Below are 6904 nucleotides of genomic sequence, written 5' to 3'. Positions count from 1 at the left end.
TGATATAAACAAAACGCTATTGGCTATTTCAAAAAAGGGGAGGAGCTGTTCAATATGTCCCGCCCTTTCTTCCTGTTTCAGTTGAAATGATGTCAACACTTTGAATAATGCTGCGCATTCCAAGGCACTTTAGTGGGCCTTTAATACTTGCTTCCATATTTCTATTCAGCTTCTGCAATAAAAGAATGCAGAAAACAACTATGCAAGTTTCTGTAAAAGAGAATAGAGTAAAACACCAGTGACTCATCGGTATGAGAGAGCTCTAAATAATTCAGCTCTTTAGTTATCTCAAGTAAATGCCAGTCAGTTTTGCTATTAAGAATGCAGAAACTATAAGTGCTGATAATGTTGTAGCAGTGTGCCATACTGATACACTGACTTATAATTTATCTTTAATAAAGAGTTCAGAACATTTTAAATGTATCTAGTCAAGCTACATGTCATGTAATTCAAACGAATCCATTCAACTGCTCTAAAACAAAGGGTTGCGTTTATGCTCTTGTGCGAAAGAGGAAGTTAATTTGTGGCTTTCACTTGTGACTTCTACTGAAACAGGTTACAGTCTGCATCAGCATTTTGCATTCTTGACCACAAATAACAAGGTGTAAATATTTGAATTGAGGCGTAATCTAGTGCATTCTGTAGTTCAAGGTTAGACTGTGGCATTGCATTGCATATACTTTCTGGTCTGCCGTGGAAAACTCAATGCAGGAGACATCTGTGCACACTATTTGAGTTGAAGTCTAATTGGCCAAGAGGCCTTGCAAGGGGTAATTCAGTTAATCCCATTAGCCAGTGAAATCTACACTGAAACGTGAGGCTTGTATTTGCAGCAATATTAGAATGTGATACGTATGCAGATGTCTGAGGCATGGCAGTTTATTTATAACTCTCTCCTCTGCACAACATGGAGAGGGATTAGCTTAGAAAGAGGTTACCATTCATGCAAAATGATAAGGAAATACCTCAGATGGCCTTTGGTTCAAATACCCCAAGATGGTCATATTGTGTATGCATGAGCAGAGGCTCTGGTAATGCCCATCCCAGGTCTGTATGTCTAAGGGGCGAACACCATGCCAAAGCGGAGGACAGCATTTATTATGTAAATTATTATTTTATTTACTTTAATATGTATCATTTTAGTTTTAGTTTTTATTACTACTATTATTTTCTTTTTAATTTCCTATTTATTTCTTTATTTATAGTATGACTCCAGAGTTTATTATATGGAAAAAGCTGCCTTATATTTCATCCAGGGCAGTAGGCTGAGTTTTGTAGGCCGTGGTGTCAAGTGTTGAAACGTGACTGAGATCAAGATAGGTCAAGGATTACTGAGCCACTGGACTGACGTTGACCCAGTCAATGTAAAGGATGTAAATAAATAAGCATTTGAAAGAGAGTGAAGCCTCTACTGGAGAAGAATGGGTAACAGGAAAACCTCAATTTGGATGTGGGACAGTTAAAGGCTGTGGGTGGCAAAATCTCTGCATTAAAGGAAATACTTTCAAATTATAGGCTACTTATACTTGCCTGAAGTTACATAGATTATCCACAAACATTGTAGCATATAGGAGTGACTTATGTTTCAGGGGTAATCTTGCACACAAGTGGCTCTTGTAATCTAAATGCAGGATCAGAAGGTTTAGGCGGATTTGGCGTCTGTGCCCAGAAGCACAGGGGCCTAATGCATGAACCAAAAGATCTGTAAGATGAAGCAAGTGGCTCACATTTCCTCATTGCTACTGGCCAGAACTGATCAGAGATCAGCTGTATGGGAAGAGAGAGTCGACAGCAGGTGTGCGGATCTGTTGTACGTCACCGTGTGCCTCATAGATTGGATAGAATGCCAATAGGCCAGAAAGCCAAAATATAAGCTACTCAAATACTGTAGCAAAAACAGTGGCATGAGAGATGATACTGTAATAGATATGTTGTCTAATTTGACAATGATATATGATTCTATTATTTATATAAATACATTTTATATTAATAATATAGTTACTCTGTCTGTTTTGCTGTGCCATAAAAATAGTTCCAACCAAAACCACAGCAGAACAGTTGTAACAGTGATCAACAGTGGTGTTTCGTTTCTGCATGACTCGCATTAACAAATTGAGTCAACGATTCAATGACTCATTCATGAAGCCAGTCACTTCTTTCATTTCAGAATGAATCAGTATTTTTGAACAAATCAGTTGAGTGAATGATGAAAATGATTCACTCTTGAAGACAGTCACTTGTCACCACCTATGGTGTAACCATTATATATATATTATATTTCTTATTATTCTCATATATATATATATATATATATATATATATATATATATATATATATATATATATATATATATATATATATATATATATATACACAAGGAAAACGTTGAAGTATAATGAAGTATAATGTCTTTATAAATCCACTCAGAAAGTAATACAAAACTAAATATGCAAACGAAAAAAAACGCTATGTGTAAACATGACCGAACAAATGAACACTGAAAAGACCGCAGCTAAATAAGGTAAATGAGGGTAAATAATGACACAAGTTGCATCCCAAATGACGCACTATGCACTTATACACTATGTACTTGTGCACTATGTACTCATCCATGTAATGTTTGAATTTTACTTATTTTGTCATTAAACAATGGAGTCTGATCCCCCTCCCCCTCCGCTATGTAATTAAAGCTGCGACAGTTGAGTGCATGAAGTGTCAAACATTCCACACTTCTTTTTTTCCATTAATTTAGTGCATCATCCGGGTATTTAAAGTGCACTTTTTCTTTTTGGAATTTTCTGTGTGAACGCACTACTCGCACTATTTTTATTTAAAAACGCCATAGAATAGTGCACAAGTACGCGAATTGGGATGCACCTAAACACCTGTGATGATTAATGAATCTCCATAGTAACTCATAAGTGAAGGGAAACAGAACAAAGGAAAACAGGAACTAATGAATAAAGAGTCCATGAAAATGAGACTAAGGAAAAAATAAGTGAAAGTCTGTGACAATATATTATTTAACATATTTTATATCTTAAAGTTTATTTTGTATTATACTGTGGGGCTTTGAATGCTGGAATCTGATTGGTTGATCAACGTTCTAAGGTGTGCAATAGAGTACCCCAGGGATGACGTGTTTTTGTAGGCCAACCCAGAAGTTAGCGTGGCACGGGTTCCCTCGATTGAAAGCCTATGCATTTTTCCCATAGACTTTTGGAAAATCGCAGAAAATAAGCTCTGTGTTTAACACAGGGTTATGACACTTACACATTTTTTTTATCAAGATAATCTTTACAAGTTAACACAACATTTATAGATTTTGAAGCCTAAATAAAGTCGTCAGATATAAAAAGCTAACAGTAGGCTATAAACGGACTACAGCACACCATGGTCGCGGATCAACGTCACCACCACCAAGCTTCCTCAAACTTTATTTAGAAAACAACTTTATTTATAAACATGCTCGCTGATTATGATCTGCGCTGTATATGAATACTTATCCACTTTTTCACGAGAAATGCTGTCCAAATGTCCCGTTTTTAATGATGACGTCTAAAGTCCCCGCCAAAGGAAGTAGTCCCTTTTAGCAATTTGTTAGCAACCGCCGATTTTAAGACACAGTAAACGTTTAAAAAATCACAAGTGGGTTATAACTGGTGTGTTTTATGTCATAGATCAAAACGTGAAAGTATTTAGAGGCTTTGTTAACCACAGACCTTATTTCAGGCGATTTAGCAAAAACCCATTCAAAAAACCCATAGACTTTACGGCGTTGGAACCGGAAGTCCTAAAATGCTAACTCGCTTCCAGGTTTTGCCTACAAAAATGCGTCATCCCTGAGGCACTCTAACGCACGGCTAAAGTAGTTCTAGGCAGGGCTTGACCGCATTACAGTTCCATATGACTTCGCCAAATGATTTCAGTTATTTCAATAGGTCCTTAGAGCCTACAACAGCAAAAGAAACAAAACCCACAATGACACCGACCAAGCAAATAAATATAGTAAACTATAGGATGAAAACGACAAATTAGTGTCATGGTTTTTGCCACAAAATACGTTTTATTGTGTCCTGAAAGCGCATAGTCTCTCGCGCGCTCTCTTTCAAAGTATACACGTACTGTATAACGTTAGTTCGGACACACGCTCGCACAGCGTGTTGTCAGCGCTGCTCTGACGAATTAATCAGTAAAATGACTCACAAGCAAGTAACTGTGCGATTCTTGAAGTAGATAAACTTATAGTTTCGTTTCGCTATTAGTAGAGACAGTACTGAGAGAGGCACATACACTCACGCAGGCTAATTCACATATGCACTCTCTCTCTGCTATCTATTCCGCTATCAAGGCTCAAGCTTTCGTTTCTAGTTCTGAAATGAGGTTTTGGAATTAGCAACAGAGGCTTGGGTTGAGTTGCGTAAGTCCCACACACAAGAGTGTTTTAGGGACAAAAACCTGTGAAATGTGTTGTAATACAACATCGGAACAGTGTCTTGAGGTGTGGTAACCGTAGTATAAGCGGAATAATTGACTCCAGGCCATTGAAGTCCTAGAAAATAAAGAACACCCGAGCACTTTCGCGTCGTGTCGTGGTCGCATTACCACCTCTGGTGTGGATTATTTTCTAAGAATTCAATGGCCCATCATCAAATATTCCTTACATAACATTGCACCTAACATTTTTTATAGTTACATTTGATTTCTGATGGGGGGATTTCTGTAAAGCTGTTTGGAAACCATATTTATTGTGAACAGCACTATAGAAAGAAATGTGGGGAAAATGTTGGATGATTCAATATGTAGGTCATGTTGATTGTTCCACTGAAGAGATGACAAGTTTAATTCTCTTTGCTATTTTGTAGCCTCTGCCAACCTGGCTGGTTCCCATAGAGTAGTGGGTTACTGGGTCTGGAGCTACAGGGATGTAGACTTGTTTGAAAGTTTATCTGAGGCCCATTCAGCAAAACAATCCCAAATCAGTTGTACAAGACAACTGGAGCATTTTAGCCGTGTCATCAGTTAGCTCCTGTGATTGAGAAGTGAAGTGTAAAGTGGGGCAGTTTTTATAGCTGAGTGAGACACAAGGCACCTGGCACCCAGAAGTAGGCTAACAAATTTCCACCATCAGGCCCTTTGTTGTTTATGGAAATGGCACAAGGGGGAGACGACAGGCAATTTTCATGTGACTCAAACGTGCAAGCGCTGCAACCATCCACACAGACCCTGTGGTGCCCTACTAACCTGCCTTTCATGGCATTTTGTTGGCACCCAATTGTACATCAATAAAATCATTGTGGGACAGATTCAAACACTCAAAGGATCTGATTGTTTAGCATTCAGTTTAGTTTAGTCTTCAGATAGGGGTCAGTGTCCAAACCCCACAGAGATACATGGTTTGAAGGATGGATGGATGGATGGATGAACAACTAATGAGATCAATCAAACTGTCTTTGTTGTCTATGTGAGAAACTACGGAATTCTGTTTCTGAGTAAAATTGTACTGTATTTTTTATTTTATTTTTATTTTTATAGACTTTATATCTCTCAGTGACTTCATATCCCACAATTGCATTTTATCTCATAATGTGATATTACTTATTTTAAACTTTATATCAAAATGACCTTTTTTCTTTCTTTTTTTACTTTGAGGTGGAAATGGGCTTCCATAAATAACCATTTTAGGACGTGAAGTTCAATTAAATTTGTTCTGTAACACTGGAATCAATCAAAACACAAGCTGTGCGCATCTCAAAAAGAGATCTCTTTAAAGGGTTAGTTCACCCAAAAATGAAAATTCTGTCATTTATTACTAACCTTCATGCCGTTCCACACCCGTAAGACCTTCGTTAATCTTCAGAACACAAATTAAGATATTTTAGTTGAAATCCGATAGCTCCGTGAGGCCTCCATAGGGAGCAATGGACACTTCCTCTCTCAAGATCCATAAAGGTACTAAAAACATATTTAAATCGGTTCATGTGAGACAGTGGTTCAATATTAATATTATAAAGCGACGAGAATATTTTTGGTGCGCCAAAAAAACCTAAATAACTTAATTAGTGATGGCCAATTTCAAAACACTGCTTCAGGAAGCTTCGGAGCACAGATGAATCAGTGTGTCGAATCTGCTGTTCGGAGCGCCAAAGTCACGTGATTTCAGCCGTTGGCAGTTTGACACGTGATCTCAATCATGATTCGACGTGCTGATTCATTATGCTCCGATGCTTCCTGAAGCAGTGTTTTGAAATCGGCCATCACTTCTCGTCGCTTTATAATATTAACATTGGACCACTGTACTCACATGAACCGATTTAAATATGTTTTTAGTACCTTTATGGATCTTGAGAGAGGAAATGTCATTGCTCCCTATGCAGGCCTCACGGAGCATTGGGTTTCAACTAAAATATCTTAATTTGTGTTCCGAAGATTAACGAAGGTCTTATGGGTGTGGAACGGCATGAGGGTGAATAATTAATGACAGAATTTTCATTTTTGGGTGAACTAACCCTTTAACACTTTGGGTATGAATTGCTTTTGTTGAAATGGCAAAAAATTCAAAACTTTTCTCACAAAGAAAAAATAAAATTAGTAGAACACTTTATGTATCTTTGGTCCTTTTCTTTCCTAGTTAGTAAAAATGTCTACATTAGTAGTCATTAAGCCACAATATTTGCCATTTGCTTTTATTTAAGCTGAAAACCAGTTGATATCTAAATTAAATAAAGGATGCTATAATTTTATCTAAAATTATTTTAAAGGACTATCAGAATGCATTGACATGGAAACAACAACAACAACAATAAAAAAAAAAACCCTGCTCCTCAGACACAGTTGCACAATGACTGAAATGACTATGCTTGTTTGTCATTGGATATTATAATATTATATATTGATTTTGGT

This window comes from Megalobrama amblycephala, linkage group LG21 (assembly GCF_018812025.1).
Source record: "Megalobrama amblycephala isolate DHTTF-2021 linkage group LG21, ASM1881202v1, whole genome shotgun sequence".
Lineage (NCBI taxonomy): Eukaryota > Metazoa > Chordata > Actinopteri > Cypriniformes > Xenocyprididae > Megalobrama > Megalobrama amblycephala.
This window is presented reverse-complemented; position numbering follows the sequence as displayed.